General features: G+C 34.7%; 1 protein-coding gene across 3 annotated transcripts in view; it reads right to left on the bottom strand.

The window, feature by feature from the left end:
- The window catches only part of LOC149784488 (uncharacterized), a 139,787-nt gene that overhangs the window by 25,726 nt on the left and 92,009 nt on the right, over positions 1-22,052 (bottom strand). The window contains exons 1-5 of one of the 3 annotated variants that reach the window (XR_016413879.1): positions 4,910-5,491; positions 4,041-4,325; positions 2,410-2,567; positions 1,372-1,833; positions 306-386 (exon numbers count right to left, since the gene is read on the bottom strand). The exons of 1 other annotated variant lie outside the window; for it this stretch is intronic. The gene's annotated coding sequence lies outside the window, so the exon portion shown is untranslated. Of the gene's footprint in view, positions 1-305; positions 593-1,371; positions 1,834-2,409; positions 2,568-4,040; positions 4,326-4,909; positions 5,492-22,052 lie in introns of those variants that run through there. One more of the 3 variants, XM_089932570.1, reaches the window with a different exon arrangement.

Here is a 22,052-nt window from a genome sequence, read left to right on the forward strand (position 1 = left end):
TCATAAGTAAACACACATATAAATTAATTATATTATTAAAAAAACTAAAGCACACTGTATGTTCAACATAATTAAAGCCTGTTTACTTATAAGTTTGTCCAATTGTAATAAATTTTAATTGTGACTAATGTAATTTAAATGAACTTTAGCTCCTGTGTGTTGAATATATCATCAAATACTCTTAATAAATCATTACAATTTTCAGATACAACACATGCACTACAAAGTCCAACATTATTAAGAAAAGTATTTATCTTAAACATCAAAGATTGAAATCAAAATGTATAATCAGAAAGGCTAAAAACCTTCAAATCTTGTTTTAAGGAATGTGAATGGAATGTTTGGTGACTCCATCGATTTCATGATCTGGTACCCATAGCAAATACCTGAAAAAACCCACAGCATATTAAAAAATGTTGACAGATGATTGTGTAAAATAAAATATGGATAGAAAAAAGAAACTGGGGACATTTATACAACAGAAGCATGTGGTACATATAAATGCTAAAAGACTATCATGTGCCTATTGTGGTGAGACCACTGATCATAGGTACTGTGTTTGAATGATTTTACCATATTAATATCTATAATACTGGCGATGCTAAATTATTGTTGGTAAGACTCTCTTTATGACTGAAATAACTATTAACAACCTTAATCCTTATCTACAAGGCTGTAATCCAATTACATGGAAAATTATTTACCTCTTGTCAGCAGTACCACTCTGTCAGTTAAATTACTGACAAAATATTCTCACTGCACTGAAGGAAGGTTGAGGGGGCCTAAGTTGTTAGAGGATATGCATTGGAAGCGGGTTCGAAACCAAGCCGAGTCATGCCAAAGACATAAAAATGGTACATACAGTCACCTCACTTGGTACTCAGCACTAAGAGGACAGTGTTAGGACTGGTCAGCCTGGTGTCATGATAATGTGACAGGGTGTGATGTCACATGTTTGATGTTTGCAGTATGATGACAAAGTGCTAGACATCACTATAAACTGCCACGCTGTAGACATCAAAGCAATATGACTGACAAATTGTTTAAGCTATGTTAAGAATTCAAATCACACACCCAATGCACTGAACAAATCTGATATTACTGTATTTCAATATAAAACAGCAAAAATCAAACATTTTACTATTCATGTAGAACAAATTCAGCAACAATGGATAAACAATCAAAAAATATAATTTTCAAGAACTAAATTTGTAGAATATAAATTTTGTTATTATCACTTATGCCAATCTCACATATGATGAGAAATGTCAAGTAAAAGAACTCACTTCAATTTGGTAACAAAATATAATTGTTATTAGAAACAAAGGATAAACATTAACTCATCAATAAATCAAGCACATGACATCATACCATGTTAGCAAAAGACAGTAAATATTCCTGGTAACAGTGTAGGATGCCTTCCATGTTTCTTGCTGCAAAATGGTACCTCCCATTTCTTGCCATCCAATTGATATTTTCCCCTCTTACACACTTCTGGCAGAACTGGGTAAAAGGCATCTCTGGATGCAGGTCCCATTGGAAGCCCTGTATCTTGACCCTTGTGATTTGCAAAAGTTGTCTTGACCTTGCAGATTACCTCCCTCAGTGCTGTTTTCAGGAATGAAGGAATATCATCTATAGTTTGCAGCATATCAAAGAGCACAGGACAATGTTCTTGGAGCACCTTCATTTGTGGCAAAGTTATCTTTTCTTGTTCCAATATTTTCTCTAACAAATCAGTGAAGGTATAATGAAAAGTGCCACATACTGGGGATGGGCTGGCCAACAGCTTAATCAGTTTTGAATATTCTTCAGGGCATTTGTCAGTGCTTCCTGAGAAAAATGGAAAGATGACATTTTGGTTTAGATTTGTCTGCTACACAAAACATATTTAACATAATAATACATACTTAAATTTTGTCATTAAAGCAAACTTCTTCGTCAGACAGGGTCAACAAAATGGCATCAATTTTACCACAAACCACTGAAAATGATGTATCACCACTAGTGTCATTCTAATTTTGTTCATTGATATGGATCAAAGCAGTGGAGGCATTAAAAATAAATGTATATTACCTTCTAAAGAGCTAATTTTTATTAAGAACTGGGTAAATAGTCTCATCTTCTGTGAATTGCTGGATATATGCTAAACATAAAAAACACTGGCATATACTAAAAAATTCTATGAATATGGGCACAATCAATTCAAATTGAATCCAATAATTTAGTATTCTGGACACAATAAAAATGAGAAATAAATGTGGCATACAAAACTTTAGAAAGTCAGAATGATTTTGTGCCATGTCTTGAATATAAATCGGTGCAGTGAACTTGTAATAAATTGTGTTTTTTAATGAATTGTTGCAAATGTTACAAAACTGTTTGTGATAAATAGTTACTTAAACAAACCTATTTGCCTAACATACTCCATGAATGGAAGCAATGACGGCTGGTGTTTCACAAGCAAGGAGTTCATGGCATCAAAATCCTCTAAATTTCCTTTCACATAGCTGAAAAGCATTTCCCGGGTTGGTTTACTGTCAATGAATACCCTATCCTTGTGACTAGTAGGATGATAAAAACAGTCTATGAAAAAATTATTATGTTCAAACCGTAAAATCTGTACAATGACATGTATGCCACTTCATAACATATCAAGATGGCATAAATACCTGTAATTGTAACATTTAATTTGCATACGAATCAGGGCCTAGTCCACTAATAGAATACATATACATCTGGTTAGCATGCAAGCTTGCTGCACAGGAGATAACTGATCCACACAATGCAAGCAAGATGCAAACATTCCTATACCCAATTTATGAGTAAAAAAAGCCATGATAAATAAATGAAGGGTTGTTGTTGTTGTTGTTGAGTTTAATTATAGTGGCATGCGCACAATTGTGCATGTGCCACTTTTTTCTGACTGCACCGCAGCCTGCTACTTGTTCCTGGGGAAGGGAATGGTGCCACCTCCCCCAGGCTTTTATGGATTCAAGGAACCCTGATAGCTTGGTCTCAATATGTGGGTCCATAATGGTCCCTTACAGTTGAATGGTTGGCTGTCATTAGCTAGAAGTAGAGCTTGGGAACGGTCTTGCATGCTTTACATTGCTGGTTTCTTGTTGCATTTGCCTGGTGTTTCTTGTGATTTATTTTTGCGATTTTTTTTCTTCTTCAAAATGTTCTAAAAAAAAGGGGGGGGAGATGTTCTATGCTGCTTATAGAGGTTGTTAGTAGAAATCATGGATCAAGAGAGATTTTCAAGATCATGGTATTAATAGTTGAGGTGTTTAGGGTGTGCTTCCTACGTTATGTTATGAAGGGTCAAAATGACCCCAAAATATTATGCAGTTCATATAACTAAGTTCAGAGATGTCGCAGGAAAGAAAAAGACATATCTAATTATAATTTTTAACTTTGATCATACATTTAAATCATTTATGTATAAACATAATTATAAGCTGTATATGTCATAAAAAGGAAATACTTGTGCACAGACAATTAAGAAAACAAATAAAAATAATTGTGAACTTTCTGTGGATCTGGAATCTGCTTTTCAGAGACACTTCTCATTCCAATTTATAACATTCTGAGGGGAAATAGATCCTTTGCATTTTTGTTATGGCACTTTTATCATATTAATGGCTATACTGTGTAGAGGAAATACAGTAGCAAAACAAATTTAGTAAGGACATACAGATGCTTCAAACCCAGGGTGGTCTGGGCAGGTAACGAAACATGACCCTTGTATTACAAAAACCAAATTCTAAAAACTGACCTACTATGGTTCTCTATTTATACAGTGATAATGTCTGCAGCTAATGAGATCTAAGATGGGTATACTGATTGATGAATAACAGGAATGATGAAAAATATACCTCTTCAATATTTTATTTCTTGTCAATACTGTTGTAACAACCTACTATAAATAAGCTAAATAAGAGGCTGTGATATTTGTTAGGTGTTTTGTTTTAAAATGATCAACATTATACATCCCAACAAGATACTTAAGTTTTCTCCAACTATGTCATACTCATCTGCCAGATAAAATGGGCCCATTATCTTCTAGGTAACCATCATTGGCCGCAGCATGAACCTTTCTGTAAGCCAGTGAGGTGCCGTCACATATTAAAACATTTGGTGTTCTCCTACACATGTCATTCATGCATATGAAGCCATCTTCATAGTTGACATCTAATAGACCAAGAAATGAAAACCAACTCAATCGAAAGTAGGTGTATGGAAACATTTTATGAAAGTCAACATTTCCAGCATCCTGCTGATGCAAAGCCCACACACTGTAAAATGCATACATGGTGCACCTGAAGAAAAAAGTTTTGAGTAAGTAAATATTACAAATTCAGGAAACAACATTGTTAATTAAGTGTGCAACAAACATGAATGAATTCATACAAAGTCTTAGGTAGCAATTAGAAATTAATAATCAATAATTAAGTATTAATTAATAATAATAATCTTAAACAAAAATATTTATAAATCAGGATCAACAATTTAAAATGTGAGCATTATTTCATCATGCTTGGAAATATATTACAACTGAGTTATAGTATAATGCCCAGAATTCAAAACTGTAAATTAAAAAAAAGAAAATCCAAATATACAATTATTTCCTTATAATTTATATATAGGTGATTGCATAAATACATATTTTATATGCTGTCTTGAAAGATGAGCAGCAAATAAATATTAAGACTCAATGTCCTTGAGTAAAAATCTATTTTTGTCTGATATAGCAGTGTTTAATGAAAGAAAATAGAATAGATTCCTTAATACCATGCCAGCACCAATAGTGTCAAAGTACATATGTACCTAATTTGCCAATAAAATGGATAGGAATGCCTCAAATATAAAAAATATTGACAATTTTTGACCCAGCAATTTATACCTAGAATAAAGAAACTGGAACATGAAATCTCTCAACACATCATAATGTACAAGGAAACGTTCCATACTGAGTACACATTCCGTTTGCCCATCATACTGAAGCTTTCCATCACAATCTGGAATTGAGCACAATCTAAAAGAGCCTGAAAACAAAAAAAAAGAAACAAAAAAAAAAAAAAAGAATGAAAAACTGAATGAAGTTAAAGTCAATGTGATATAAGATAAAAATAACAGTCAAGTGATGTAACTACAGTGGTAGCAGGTACAGTCAAGCTGTGGGACCCAGCCGACCTGGGGGCATGGCCCAACCAGGAAAAAAATATTTGACAGTAAAGGGGTGGACCAGTGCAAAAAAAGATACCTGTGGGGCCCATTGTGAGGTAGTTACAAGACTGGAACTGTCTCTATTGCCCAATTGTGGTTTAAAGTTAAAATTAATAACATCATCTGATAATAAATAACCACATAAAACAAAGCTACAGTTAGCACAATATCAACATCTTGATTTCTGAAAATGACTATGCAATTCAGCATTCAGAATTTCCAAACACATACACTAAGTTTTTGTTACAATAACCAAATTATTTCTATGTAATTTGGTTCTAACTAATTGGTGCTATTATAGAACAGCCTTAGAACAGTTATCTTACATGTCACATTTTCAAACAAGCATTGTCAAGTTAGAATATAGAATTTGAACACTGCTTTTCATTTCATATTCAATGTGAGTTTTTTGTAACATTTATTTTTCAAAGCTGTTCACACAAGCCTACAGACAAGATATTTTCACCATGAAGAAAATAATACTGAAACATAGGAGGTTATTCTATTGTAAACATGATGCAAAGGAGAGTTTATTATATTCGGAATATCTGGATCTTGTTCACAGAAGTGGATCTATTGAAATAATATTAATACTATTCAATTAGGGTGGTACTGTTATTATCAAAAGGTGCCATCATTAACTTTATTGCAAGATGATTTTTTTTTAAAATCCCTAAACTTCCAACGGTGATTCAATGAAAGGAGATTGATTTTTAATTCTATTTTGAAAGGTCATCCATGATCATTATATTCTTCCATGCAAACAACACAATCCATAAGCATAATTGCATAGAATAAGATTTGAGGTGAGTTGACGACAAAAACCAGCATCAAGGATGTGCTTGCACTTTACAAATATTTGAAAGAATGGTTCCTGAATGGTCATTCTATAAAACCAACTGGCAGATGCACACTGTTTATATAAATGAGACTATACTGTTATGATTGTGAATGTAAAACCAATTCACATGGAATAAAACCTGTAGTTTACTTCGTCGATGATAACATCCCCGCTGGGAACCAAAACAACTTCATATATAAAATACCATGCTCTAAGTAACATCTTTAACAGCATATTTAAAAATATGTGTCCTGTATAAATCAACCAACTTCACAATGTTTGTGCTTTTCATATTATTTCAATTACAGCAATGATTCATGCATCTGACCTATAAAATACCGTATCAATTTTTGCATCCGTGCTCAGAACCAATTTTGTATATTTCTCATTGTAAAAGCCCGAGTCATATACATTTCGTTTCTGACACAACTGCAAACGTCACATTATCTCCGTGTATATCAACTAACATCTGTTCATCTTTAGGTATTATAATTTAGCAGCTTCATTCCTTGACCACAATAAGTGATTCCTATGCGAGGTACCTTCACTCGTTTCTTTGAAGCGATGCATCTGCGCTCAGAACCACGTCCTTCTTACCACTGCCTGTCACATCACAAGTTAATGCCTAAATAAACATCAGTAAAATACTATTGTCTGTTTTTCATTGTTGTCAGGTTGTGTGTAATTTTTCAAGTGTTTTCTATATTTCTGTCTTTAAAACAAATTTAATAATGCTTTCAAAGATATACTCTGTTAGTATAAATGAGTTTGCGTGTATATGTTGCGAGTAAATGAGAAATTCATAAGCCTTTCTAGATGTATTCTATTTGTGGTTTCCTTTTTTCGTATTTTTGTCACCAAATGCATTTATAGGTCACAATTCTTGGAATGCAGAATGATATTATTATTAGTTAGAATGGATTGCTAGAGTGTTTGTTTAATTTTCTTTCGATATTCATGTTCTCTGAATAAATAATGTTTATGCATTAAAATTATTCTTCATTATTGGTTATGTTTCCAGATTCAAATTCGTCTGTTTCTATTCCGAAGTATTCTCTAAAATAAGAACATAAACTAATATTCATCAGGTTTATGGCAGGTCCTTTTTGTCATACCTGTTTTGGTAGGAATATGATCTATTTTATTGATCATTATGGTGTCGGTGTACGTGTCTCGTGTCCATCCATTCATCCACACGCCAGATTACAGTTCATGCTAAAACTGTTTGGATTGAGCTCTTTCTCGTTAAAGGAAAAGTGGTCTCAACAAATATGTGGTTTAATATCTCTTTGGGTTTTTCCTATACAAGAAGGTAGACTACCTAAATAGGCCATTGCTGTTTATCAATGTCTGTATGATGCGCTCATATCTAAAGATTCTTATGTTTTTAAGTATGTTATTCACTAATCATATATTGCATTTTGCATAATTATTATCAGTACCAAGTTACCTTCCTCGTCATAAACTCCTCTCTCTCTCTCTCTCATTAGAATGATTTCACATAAACGTTTGATCATCATATGGTGTTGAGGCATCTTGTTACAGTATTGGTTGAGATCCCTGTTTAGATTGGCAGCAGTGTGAAATCTGTTTGATATGGATAGGATAACAGAGCCTGAATTACAATGTTCACACATTTGATCTCTATCTTCTTCTTGACCCATGGGATTTGTGTCTGTGACATGTCAACACTGTAAGACCAAATAGTTTATATTATTAATGATCCATGACTTTCTTCCTTTTCTGTAGTTGTAAGAAAGTATCGTCCCTGCAGTAAAACAAAATATGACTCTGTTATGTTTAATTTGCAGTCGTCATGACCCATTGATTGTGTCAACATTAACTCATCGAGAAACAAACACGTCCTGGAATGTTTGATGTAATTGAAACAAAAACAAAGAAAGAAGAAGAAAGAAATTTGTGAAATTTGATGATTTATACAGCACACTGAATTTAAAATATCCTACTAAAGATGCTATGGCATGATAATACATATTTGAAGTCGGTTTGGTTCTCAGCTGGGATGTTGTCATCGAAGACGTTAACGAGGATGCTATCACCGATGACGTAAATATCCGTATTCCACATATTACCAGCACATTATTGGAAAATGGACGTTACGTTGTATGGAGCATTCAAGCTCTTGTTCCTTTGTTATTTGTTCTGATAGATGTATAGGAGACGAATATGTAATAATTATAATTCTCTTTCAAGAAGAGGTTTTGGTTCTTGGCGCGGATGCCATTCGAAACTTGTGCTCATGGATAGACTTAGGTGGATTGTTACACGTCTATAAATACTAACGTTATATCCTCTCTGTCTAAAACAAGAACTAGTGCTTATTTAATTTACTGGTGCTTAGTGTAAAATATCATAATATACAGATATTTATTTTGGCTATCGACTTAGGTAGTGATAAGCATTGCTTAGAATGTCGAGGATCTGAGCGCGGATGCATATCTTCAAATATATGTGTAAGAACGGATGCAAACATTTATACGGTACTTCAAAGCTCAGGTGCATGAATCATTGGTGTAAGTAAAACAACATGAAAAGAACGAACTATAAGAAATTTGTAGTTGTCTATAGAACACTGAACTTTAAATATGCAAGCAAAGATGTTCACTATTATGATAATTCTCATGACCCAGGCTTTTACAAAGAGAAATACATGCATTGACTCTGAGCACGGATGCAAACATTGATACGGTATAGTATTGCTCAGATGCATGAATATTTGATGTAAGTTAGAGAACATGATAATCAGGAACAGAATGAAATTTCCTGATTTATCCAGTACACAGAATTTCAAATATGCTATTATAAATGTTACCTAGAGCATGCTATTTCATATATGAAGTTGTTTTGGTTCCCAGAGGGGATCTTATCATCGATGAAGTCAATGCCCGTATTCAACATGTTATCGGCATATGATTGGGACAAGTATGTGAATTTACATGCGGCAGTAAACATCTTATTCATTTTGTCATTTGTTTAGAAAGATGTATGAATATCGGAACTCTACTTTTGCGTAATTTAATTTCACCAGGAAATCTTGGTTCTAAGCACGGTGGTTATATGTGAACTTGCAGCATTGAACAGACTTTGGTCGATTGTTACACTATATATCCTCGTGAAACGATGTTTTATTTCTAAAATAAGGAACAGTCCTTTCATTTACTGGCGATTAGTATCAGCTGGTTATTGGAAACAATTGTATTACTGATGTTTATTTAGGCATCAACTTGTGATGTGACAGGCAGTGGTAAGAAGATCGTGGTTCTGAGCGCAGATGCATCGCTTCAAAGAAACGAGTGTAGGAACCTTGCATAGGAATCACTTCTTGTGGTCAATTAGTACTAATATCAGTACCCTTACTCGTACCTCGTGGACAGGGTACTAACATGAGCAAATACGTGTTAATGGAGCAAGCCGGGTGTGATTCACACCCGGCGCTCTTTTAGCCTAATAATAACACTTTAAACATATTTCTTGCAGATAATCCAATCAATTGAGTAGTCCTCTTATTTAATACCGGAAGTATCGAAAATCATTGTAGAAATAGTTGTAAAATCTCGTTGACTTTTTTGGGCCGATATTTTCGTTCAGATCGTCCGCCATATTATTTCAAATAATGATTACTTCCGTTCTCAGCCTCGTTTGTTTGTGTGCCATATAAGGACATTGTCGCCTTATTTGGAGATGTAAACAAATCGTAGTAAAAATTTGGCGCCGTTTGGGTCAGAAATTCGGTTTATCAGCAACTTTGAAATTCCAATAAGAAGTGATTATTCGCCACTTGATTGATAATAATATAGCGTAGAATATCCAAGTTTGGTCTGGCAAGCCTTACGTAGAAAAGGGGTCACGGTGAGAGTCTCCCGTTATCTGTCATGGCGGACATGATGAGGTTAGAGTAACCATGCCAATTGATTTTATCGTTTATGCGCTTAATAAATTCAAAATAAGCCAAACTTCTTTCACAACATGATTATACTTCTGTAGCTGATTTTTATACTGTTTGTTTTTCTGACTTTAGTGATGATTTTTTTTCCTCCATTACATGATATGGGATCAATTCGTAGCCTCAACCACAACAAATCAAGCTGAGGCTACGACATCGTATCTAGTGGTCAATGATTTAAGAATGAAGCTGCTAAATTATAATACCTAACGATGAAGAGATGTTAGATGATAAACATGGAGATAATGTGACGTGTGCAGATGTGTAAGAAACGAAATATACATGACTCATGCTTTTACAAAGAGAAATATGTAAATTGATTCTGAGCACGGATGCAAAAATTAATACGGTACTTTATAGGTCAGATGCATGAATCATTGCTGTAATTGAAATAATATGAAAAGCACGAAGAGTGTGAAGTTATTTGATTTATACAGGACACATATTTTTAAATATGCTATTAAAGATGTTACTTAGAGCATGGTATTTCATATATGAAGTTGTTTTGGTTCCCAGCGGGGATGTTATCATCGATGAAGTAAATGCCCGTATTCAACATGTTATCGGCACATGGTTGGGAAAAGGACTTGAATTTATATGCGACTGAAAATATCTTATTCATTTTGTCCTTTGTTCTGAAAGACGTATGAATATCGGAATTGTACTTTTGTGTAATTTGCTTTTTACGATGAATTGTTGGTTCTAGGCACGGATGTTATAATGGAACATGCAGTCAAGAGTAGACTTTGGTCGATTGTTACACTACATACCCTCGTGGTACGATGTTTTGTTTCTAAAATAAGGAATAGTCCTTTCATTTACTGGTGATTAGTATCAGATGGTTATTGGAGACAATAGTATTACTGATGTTTATTTAGGCATCAACTTGTGCTGTGACAGCCATTGGTAAGAAGGATGTGGTTCTGAGCGCAGATGCATCGCTTCAAAGAAACGAGTGTAGGAACCTTGCATAGGAATCACTTCTTGTGCTCAATTATTTAAGAATGAAGCTGCTAAATTATAATACCTAACGACGAAGAGATGTTAGATGATAAACATGGAGATAATGTGACGTGTGCAGATGTGTAAGAAACGAAATATACATGACTCATGCTTTTACAAAGAGAAATAAGTAAACTGGTTCTGAGCACGGATGCAAAAATTGATACGGTACTTTATAGGTCAGATGCACGAATCATTGCTGTAATTGAAATAATATGAAAAGCACGAAGAGTGTGAAGTTATTTGATTTATACAGGACACATATTTTTAAATATGCTATTAAAGATGTTACTTAGAGCATGGTATTTCATATATGAAGTTGTGTTGGTTCCCAGCGGGGATGTTATCATCGACGAAGTAAATGCCCTTATTCAACATGTTATCGGCACATGATTGGGAAAAGGACTTGCATTTATATGCGACTGTAAATATCTTATTCATTTTGTCCTTTGCTCTGAAAGACGTATGAATATCGGAATTGTACTTTTGTGTAATTTGCTTTTTACGATGAATTGTTGGTTCTAGGCACGGATGTTATAATGGAACATGCAGTCAAGAGTAGACTTTGGTCGATTGTTACACTATATACCCTCGTGGTATGATGTTTTGTTTCTAAAATAAGGAATAGTCCTTTCATTTACTGGTGATTAGTATCAGATGGTTATTGGAGACAATAGTATTACTGATGTTTATTTAGGCATCAACTTGTGCTGTGACAGGCAGTGGTAAGAAGGACGTGGTTCTGAGCGCAGATGCATCGCTTCAAAGAAACGAGTGTAGGAACCTCGCATAGGAATCACTTCTTGTGATCAATTATTTAAGAATGAAGCTGCTAAATTATAATACCTAACGATGAAGAGATGTTAGATGATAAACATGGAGATAATGTGACGTTTGCAGTTGTGTCAGAAACGAAATGTATATAACTCATGCTTTTACAATGAGAAATATACAAAATTGGTTCTGAGCACGGATGCAAAAATTAATACGGTACTTTATAGGTCAGATGCATGAATCATTGATGTAATTGAAATAATATGAAAAGCACGAACATTGTGAAGTTGGTTGATTTATACAGGACACATATTTTTAAATATGTTATTAAAGATGTTACTTAGTGCATGGTATTTCATATATGAAGTTGTTTTGGTTCCCAGCGGGGATGTTATCATCGAGGAAGTAAATGCCCGTATTCAATATGTTATCGGCACTTGATTGGGAAAAGGACGTGAATGTATATGCGACTGTAAATATCTTATTCATTTTGTCATTTGTTCAGAAAGAAGTATGAATATTTACTTTGTGTACTTTTATTTCACTAGGAAATCTTGGTTCTAGGCACGGATGTTATAAGTGAACTTGCAGTAATGAACAGACTTTGGTCGATTGTTACACTATATATCCTCGTGATACAATTTTTGTCCAAAATAAATAATAATCCTTTCATTTACTGGTGGTTAGTATTAGATGGTTATTGTAAAAAATAGTTATGCTGATGTTTATTTAGACATCAGCTTGTGCTGTGACAGGCAGTGGTAAGAAGATCGTGGTTCTGAGAGCAGATGCATCGCTTCAAAGAAACGAGTGAAGGTACCTCTCATAGGAATTACTTCGTGTCGTCAAAGAATGAAGCTGCTAAATTATAATAACTAAAGATGAAGAGATGTTAGATGATATACATGGAGATAATGTGACGTGTACAGATGTGTAAGAAACGAAATATATATGACTCGGGCTTTTGCAAAGTGAAAAATTTGCATTGGTTCTGAGCACGGATGCAAAAATTCATACGGTACTTTATAGGTCAGATGCATGAATCTTTGATGTACATGAAAGAACATGAAAAGCATGAAGAGTGTGAAGTTGGTTGATTTATACAGGACACAGGATTTCAAATATGCTATTAAAGATGCTACCTAGAGCATGGTATTAAATCTATGAATTTGTTTTGGTTCCCAGCGGAGATGTTATTATCGATTAAGTAAATGGCCGTATTCTACATGTTATCGGCACATGATTGGGAAAAGGACGTGAATTTATATGCGGTAATAAAGATCTTATTCATTTTGTCATTTGCTCTGAAAGATGTATGAGTATGGAACTCTACCTTTTTGTAATTTTCTTTCTACAGGAAATCTTGGTTCTAGGCACGGATGCTACAAGAGAACTTGTAGTAATGAACAAACCTTTGTCGATTGTTACACTATATATCCTCGTGATAATTTTTTTTTCTAAAATAAGGAATAGTCCTTTCATTTACTGGTGATTAGTAACAGATATTTATTGTAAAAAATATTTTTGCTCATGTTTATTTTGGCATCAACTTGTGCTGTGGCAGGTAGTGGTGAGAAAGTCGTGGTTCGGAGCTCAGATGCATCGCCTGAAAGAAGCGAGTTTAGATACCTTATATAGGAAACTGGTCTTGTGAGCAACGATTGAGGAATAAAGCTGCTGAATTGCAATACCTAAAGCTGAAGAAATGTGAAATAATATACATGGAGATAATGTGACGTGTACAAATGTGAACGAAACAAAATATATATGACTCAGGCTTTTATAAGAAAAATATATAAATTGGTTCTGAGCACGGATGCAAAATTTGATACGGTACCTTATAGCTCCAGGGCATGTCACTTTGATGTAAGCTTAACAACATGAAAAGCACAAAGAGTATGAAATTTGTTGATGTATACAGCACACATAATTGCAAATGATTTGTAATGCTGGTTCCAGGCGCAAATGATATGAGGAAACTTGAAGTAATAAATATACTTAGGTAGACTGTCACGTGCGGTTGTGAATACGATTTACATTTTATGTACGTGTATGTATACAGATTATATGTACGAGTTCATAGCCAATGAATCTAACATAATTTTGTGGAAGCAAATGTACTGAATATAAAGAGGTAACTTGTGTGTATATTTCATTTCTAGTGCGTATGTACTTAAATGAGAGAGAGAGAGAGAGAGAGAGAGAGAGAGATGGAGGGCAGGGAGGACGCAAATGTTATTGTCAGTAGGAATGAAATGGTCAAGCGCGAGACATGTAGCATGGAGGACGCAGACTTTGCTTTACCTTAAGTCAAAGTTTACAAAATTTCGTTACAATTGTTTGTTTTTAGAAAATAAAATGGTCTCTAATTAGGAATTGTGTTAGGATATCTTTGAGTACGGATGTCGTAGTTCTGAGTGATGATGGACATCTTCAAATATACGTGTATAGGTACCTTACATAGAAAGCCCGTGTTTGTGCGCAATGACTAAATAATAAGGATGTTAGATTATATTACGTACGGAACATGGGATGCTAAACAATTTACATGCAGATAATTTAACTTGTACCAATGTGCGGGAAGGACAAGATATTTTAATCAGACATTTACAAGCAAATGTATAAGCCGGTTCTGAGCAAGGATGCTAAAAGTGATACGGTATTTTATAGCGCAGGTCCAGGAATCTTTGATGTAATAATTGAAACAACATGAAAAGAACGAAAAGAACGAACAGTGTGAAACTTCTCGATTTATAATGCACAATCAATTTCACATCTCCTAGGAAAGTTGTTAACTTTGGCATGGTAATTCATACATGAAATTGTGTTGGGTATGTTTTCATCGGTGATCTTAATGACCGTATTGTACGTGTTATCGGTACACGATTGTGAAATTCTCTGTGGCAATGAAGATATTTGTTTTTCCTTTGTCATTTGTTCTAATAGCCGTATAGGGGTCGGACCTCTACTACATGTATTTGCAATTTGCTTTCAGAAAGGAATGTTGGTTCCCGGCACGGATGCTGTAAGGAAACTTGCAGTAATGAATAGGCTTTGGTCGATTGTTACACTATATACTCTAATGATAATCTTTTCTTCTAAATTAAAAAAAAAAGTACTTACTTTAATTTACTGGTGGTTACTGTGAGAGGATTAATGCCAAAATAATAAAATTCTTATTTTTTGTGTGCATCAACTTGTGCTTTAACAGGCAGTGGTAATAAGGTCGTGGGTCTGAGCGAAGATGCATCGCTTTAAGGGAACGAGTATAGGAAACTTACCTGGGAGCCAGCTCTTGTGAGCAATGACGTAAGAATAAAGCGGCTAAATTGCAATAGCTAAGGATCAAGATATATATTCCCGAGGCATTTATAATGAAGAATGTTTAAGCTGGTTCTGAGCACGGATGCTAAAATTGATACGACACTATATCAGAGGTCCAGGAATCTATCATGCAAGTTAAACACGGAAAGAACGAATAGTATGAAATATGTTGATTTATACTGAATTTAAAATATCCTAGTTCAGATGTTAACTATAGTATGATTAAACATCTATGAAGTTGTTATCATTCATGACATTAATGCCCGTATTCTACATGTTGCGGCACGTCATTGGGAGTAGGACATGAATTTCAATGTAACAATAGAGATGTAGTTTTTCCTTTGTCATTTGTTCTGATAGCTGTATGGGAGTCTGATCTGCAATATTTCTAGTATTCTTTCAACAAGCAATGTTGGTTACAGGTACGGATGCTATATGGAAACTTGGAGTAATGAATCGGCTTTGGTCGCAAGTCACACTGTATACAATGAATACACTCTCGTGATAACCGTTTCGTCACAAATAAGGAATAGTACTTACTTAAATTTACTGGTGGTTAGTGTCTCGTGATACAAAGCTAAATGTTAAATAACTGGAAGAAGGAGTTGTTAGGAAACAACAAGAAGCTTAAACTTATAATGCCTTGAGAACTCAGTGAAAGTTTTGCTTGAAGCGTTTAATTGCTTTACACACTTGAATCGTTAAGCGTTTAATTCAAAATAATTTCTTGCAGGAATATTATGATATTGGGTAAGATTATATTATTTGAATAACGTAGTAGCAATATCTCAGGTTACTACTTCAATCGAAAACTTTGTGATTCTAAATGTTGAGAGATGATTAAGTGAAGACTTGTTGTTCAAGTTTGCTTTCACTAGTCATTATTAAGAAAAAGGCAAAGCGTCATTGGAATGAGATTATGGTACTAAGATCATGAACGAAACAATAATAGGAAGGTAACATTTGAGACTCCAAATGAAGAAATAATAGTAAAATTGTAAGTAATTAGGAGGAAAACAATTCTTTTATAACTGAGTTGTAAATTGTCACATCTTAGTTTTGCTTTATCACCATTATGTAATGTAGAACTTCTTATCTTATCACATGATCATGAATTACCCTGATAACATGGATGACTCTGATTTTCTGTATCATAGTTACCCATGGCTTTGTGAGTATATTCTTGAATGTAAAGTTTTGCAAATGATAGTTCCAATCGGACACATGCATCTACTAATCCGTAAGAAAGAACAGTGCTAAAAGTATTTATTGTTAATACTTTCATTACAAAACAAAAATTATAGGCACTGTGTTCAGCATCATTTTGTTTTAAAAATTCTTGTATTATATAATATTTTATAAATTATGTTCAGGACAAAATAATAAGATCTTACATTTACTAGCTATATAATGTAAAAATAACATGGGCGTACCTAAAGTATTTGGCACACGGAGCAGATAATCCTTTGCCACCCCCACCCCATTTTAAAATGTAAACACACAAAAAAATATTATGTTTGTAAGTAGATTTTTAAACAAAACAGTGCTGTCATAAGCAAATTGGAAATAACGTTTACTTTGGCGAAGTTTTCATTTCGTTTGAAAACTTGTACTGATTGGAACTCTCCCGATAGCCAACTCCACTTTCTGGCTGTGACCCGGCGGACCCCCACCCACCCACCCCCGCACCAACCTTTAGTACGCCACTGAAAATAAACATTTTTTTTTTTTTTTGCCTTGCGAACTTTTCGATTGAAAAGTTAAACCGAAGCACTAAATACTAATAAAAATTAAAGTAGTGGGTTCAACAACAGGACGGTGGGGGAGAGGGCCAGTTGCAGCTTGAACTAGCACACTTTGTAATGTAAAACTTAACTACAAAAATCATAAGAAAAGAACATTTCGCGAAACTGAATCCCACAGAGAGAATTCCGAGTCAGTCCATGTGAAATACAAACATTACTAATACTGCTGTTTATACTAATGTATTATTTGCTTTAGTTTTCTTCCAATCTACAGCTTTTATTTCTTCAACTTTTAAGACGTTCAGTACTCTTATCCAAAAAATGAATCCAATTAAAACCTTGAAGTAATTTGTAGATTTTGACAAATATCACTTTACTCAGAGTTATAAGTATAAGCACTTTACTTATAACAACTGCAGTACGCATATAGAGATCAGAATTAGGAAACTAAAGCATTAAAATACTGGATCAAATGAGACATAAATTATCTCATATAAATGCCAACCTAGCCACCAGTCTTGTAAAGGATTTATATGGGGAATAAACAAAAAAATAAAATATACATGAAGACACAGCATGAAGTAATAAATTACTGCCATATTGGGTTTTGTTGTTGTTATTGTTGTTGTTGCTGCTGCTGTTATTGTTATTGTTGTTGTTGTTATTAATGATGATGATGATGATGATATTATGATATATTGTGAAAAGTGAGAAGATGAAATACATTGTAAATTTAAAAGTAATGCGAAATGAAAACATAAATCTACAAGGTTGTCGTCAGTATGAATTAAATTATATATTCATTTCTCATTCAGGTAATTAGTATATTTTCTGTCAGTTTTATCCAGATTTTGAACTAATTGCAGTTGAGCTGATGTAAGTTTATCAGAAAATTTTCAATTTCATTAAGGCAAATCAGTAAAGAAGTAAAGGGTATTTTCTTAGATGTTAAATATGATATCTTTAAATATGATTAAAGGGCCTACATCAATAACAAGCTACCAATAGTTCTGCTATATTAATCAGCACTGTGGCAATGAGCAATAATAACAATAATAATAAGGAAAACTGTCGTAAGTACCGGACTCAATATAGCTTCGAAGCGCGTTTTAAGTATGGCTATTGGTTCCCAGCGCAGATGTTAAGTGGTTCTGAGCAGAGATATTTTGGTTCCTATCGCGGATGTGAGCTACAGAACCCTACTCGCTTGCTCCAGTGACACGTATGTCGTATATGCTCATGTTAGAACCCTGTCCACAAGGTAGGAGTATGGGTACAAATATTAGTATTATTGACAACACTTGTTGCGAACCACCAATTGTCATCCCAAATTTCAAACAAAAACTTTAACTTACATTGAGTCATTTTCACACTGGGAAACAAAAGGATACGTTTGAGTCCGCTGGTATTGATGTCCCTGCCATTCAGTTGGCGGTGATGATGATGGTTAACTTTGTAATCCATTCTTTTCAACATGAAAATGGTAGGTAAATCCTTGTTCCCAAGCCCGTCTCCTGTTTTGGAATAAAATGGTATGTGAAAATGAAAGGAGACCAGAAACCAATGGAAATATAGAATAATAATAAAAGTACTATAGCGGAAAACCTTATTCTGAAGTATCATCTGCGACCGTAATGCCAATATTAAAATATTGGCCTATCTTCTTGGAGCTGAATTTCATCGCCTATTCGGTTACTTTCGGGATGTGACGTCATAGTAGCGACTCGGCAGCTCAAGTGGGAGTTGCCAGAGTAAACGTCAATACCGTTTTGCGTTGCTTACAGGTGTAATAGAACATTAAGAAAAGCCTGTGGACAACATTTTTTTTTTCTTTTCCGAAAGATAAAGGCATAATGAAAGTATGGATACATTATTACAAACGAGTCGATTTCAAAGCAACACCATACAGCACTCTGCTCGTTACATTTCTCAATGGACTGTTACGAGAGGGATTCTGAAAAAATGGCAGGTCAAGGATACGCAAATGCTAGGCTTAGACTAAAAGTTGGCGCTGTTCCAGACATAACGTTGAATATTTTAAATCCTGGGGAAAAAAAGCTAAACGTGCGAGTTACGAAAATAGGCAGAAGGCCGAGTAAGTGACCACAAAATGCAACAATCAATTCACAGATCTTTTATCTACACCATCAGTGCTAAAAATAAATAGGATAGCCCGACACCCTGGGCCCCTCTGGTTTTAGTTCCGGCCCATCCTGTATTCAAAGTAAGGTGCCCGTCAGGCTTGTCGAAACAAAAATTGTTTGCCTGAGGAAACTTTGATCGCGCTGGCGAAATGAATAAATGTATTTTCAAGATGTTGACATACATGCCTTAACACGGCACAATCTAAATCAAATCACTACTGTCCAAGGTGAAATTTAGATTTGATTTTAATCAAATGGAGGCTTTGCCAAAAAAATAAGATTCTAAACCTGTCGTGTTTCGAGAAAACACAATTTTCAGTCATCTTATAAAAATTACAAATTTTAATTAAATTATTGTATACATGTAGTATGTATAAACGATAATCTGCAATAATTGGAACTGATACAAAACTATTCCTTGGGTAGTTTAAATAGCAGCAATTAAATGGCTGACAATAGAAACTGGGGGGGGGGGACTATTGACCCAACCCCCAAACCCTTGCCCCAATGTGCGAGCGCCCATGGGACGTACCTTTTCTCCATGTGATACGTCCTATTATTCCCCCAGGACAAGCCCATTTTGCATATTCTGGTCAGCTCTGGCTAAATTGCAAAATAGCTAAAGTTTTGATTTAAGTACGCAAACAATAAAGCCGGTGTGACTAATGAACATACTCCTTATCCTTACATTGATCTTGTGAACAGGACTGCCTTTCGGACCTACTTCAAAGAAACCATGTTCGACAGTGTGTGTATGTGTAAGCACCAGCAATTGATTGCCAAATAAACGATGCCTATTTTGTTGTTACTTACGATATCATGGACTTCAGGTTTAAGTTTTAATGCATGTAACACTGTTTGCTAAACAAAATATTTATTCAGAATTAGTTCTTTAGGGCCACATATACTGCATGGTATATTTTGTTTTATTCCTTGTAATTTAATCATGGTAAAGAAACTTTACATATACGGTAGAGGAATGTCAGGTGTTAACTGGCCGAGTTTCTTTGGCGGAAATGGAGATGCGATTTTGTTTGCAGAGAAAATTTCAGTGATCATTCATTTAAGCTAGCTGGTGACAATTCTATTCCTTTAATTTTTTTATACTATAGTACTGTTGTAGTTGTTTAAAAACATCTGAAATTTACTTGAATAATGTTTAATTTTCACGTTCTATTTACTGAAGAAGAAAAAAAGAAGAAAAAAAAACTTGTGTGATATTAATTATTTCGTCCAGTGTCTTATTTAGACGTGTGTGCGTGTGATTTGAATTTTTAACGTAGCTTTAAAAAAAAATTCAGTCATATCACTACGATGTTTGCAGTGTGGAAGTTTAGACTGTGGATTGTATACATGATATCCATTTATAAATGGTTTGGGGTTGGGTTTTTTCTTCTGACAAATGAAAATTGACAGACATAATGTAATAATCGGGACTTCGCTGCGAAAAATTGAGAGATATAACGAGATCGGGATGTAGATAAGGAAATACCCCCAAAATCGGAGGTTTTTCTCCCGGCTTGAGAGTTGACAGGTATGAACTGTCCGGGCTTTTGGAATTTCAGTCAGGGCTTGAGTTTATTTAAGTCACCAGCCCGGGGCCTGTGCCTAAAAAATTATTTTAGCACTGACCAGTATAGTACATAAACTATTATATCAGACTGCATATTCAAGTTTTGAATGTACAACCCGAATGCGGTCTCCTTCCGTCTGCCTCGCTCGCCAATGTTTATGTTTGCATTCGAGGACTGGCTAGTATTGCGTCACGGTACCACGTGATCTGTCGTCTCATCAAAACTCGGAAAAACTCGGCAATTTACGGAATCGTGGTATCTTCCATGCAATAAAATCAATACCCGCTTACGATATTTAATTTATAAACATGACAGTCTAATTAAAATCTGCAGAGAATTAAATACGTAAAACGAAAATTTTGATTTCTAGTCTCCTTAAATTTATCTTGCATGTCCACCTATATGCGATGATTAGATAAAAAGGCAAGGATGATTACAGATTTGTCAGATGATTAAAAACATGGCCACCTTTAGTCAGTCTGCGAGGACACGTCTGTTTTCGACGATTTCCGTCAGGATCATTAACTTCCGTCGATAAAGTTCAAAAGATCAAGTGTTGCGTAATATTGTGACCAATATACAGTGATCACCGAAAAAAGACGTTTAAAAAATATTTAATATTTAGATTTAAGAGAAATGTTTGTCATTCTACATTTGCATGGTATAAAAACGAAGTATTATACTATATTCGTTCTATAAGGTGTTTAAGACGTTCACTTGGCCATGTGAAATGTGCATAATTTCAACTGCGGTCGTAATGGACACTGAAAATTAAAAGATAGGCCTACTGTGACAGTGTAGAGAAGTTAACATTAAGTGACGTAGACTAACTCAGTAATAGTTATGCTTTCTTTCTCCATGAACCCAAGAGGACATGAAAACCTGGAACGAGGAAATTTCTGATTGCAAACCTTGCATGGCGCGCCAGAAGTAATCATGCGTACATAGCATCACGTGTCAGGACACTGAGCCACTGGCTATCGCAGGCAATGGTTCTAGTTGATAGAATCTCCCATAACTACGAATAGGACAGATTGGAAGGAGGGCAGTGGGTGTGTCTTGAACCGTATGCCTTTTTTTGACCGACAGAAACGAGTGCATGCCAGTGGGCAAAAACGGGATGAATATGTAGACCAAGTATTGTACTTGTTTTTTTTGTTGTTTTTTTTTTTCTTTTAATGTAAAAGAGACGAAGTTCATGATTTGAAATCAAACGTACTACTCGACAAAAATGGTGGGATCATCTAGGCTGGTTAGTAATTGAATTCGCACGTGTAGACTGATACACAATTTATTTGTGATTTGTGATTTTGATTTTCTATGTAGCTTTAACATTTCAGCCATATCGCTACGATGTCTGCAATGTGGCAGTTTATAGTGATGTCTAGCACTGGGGCATCATGCCGCAGACATGTAGCATGATGTCCCACCCAGTCACATTATCCTGACACC

Source organism: Sinohyriopsis cumingii, chromosome 14, assembly GCF_028554795.1.
Source record: "Sinohyriopsis cumingii isolate HCF-2022 chromosome 14, ASM2855479v2, whole genome shotgun sequence".
Taxonomy (NCBI): Eukaryota; Metazoa; Mollusca; class Bivalvia; order Unionida; family Unionidae; genus Sinohyriopsis; species Sinohyriopsis cumingii.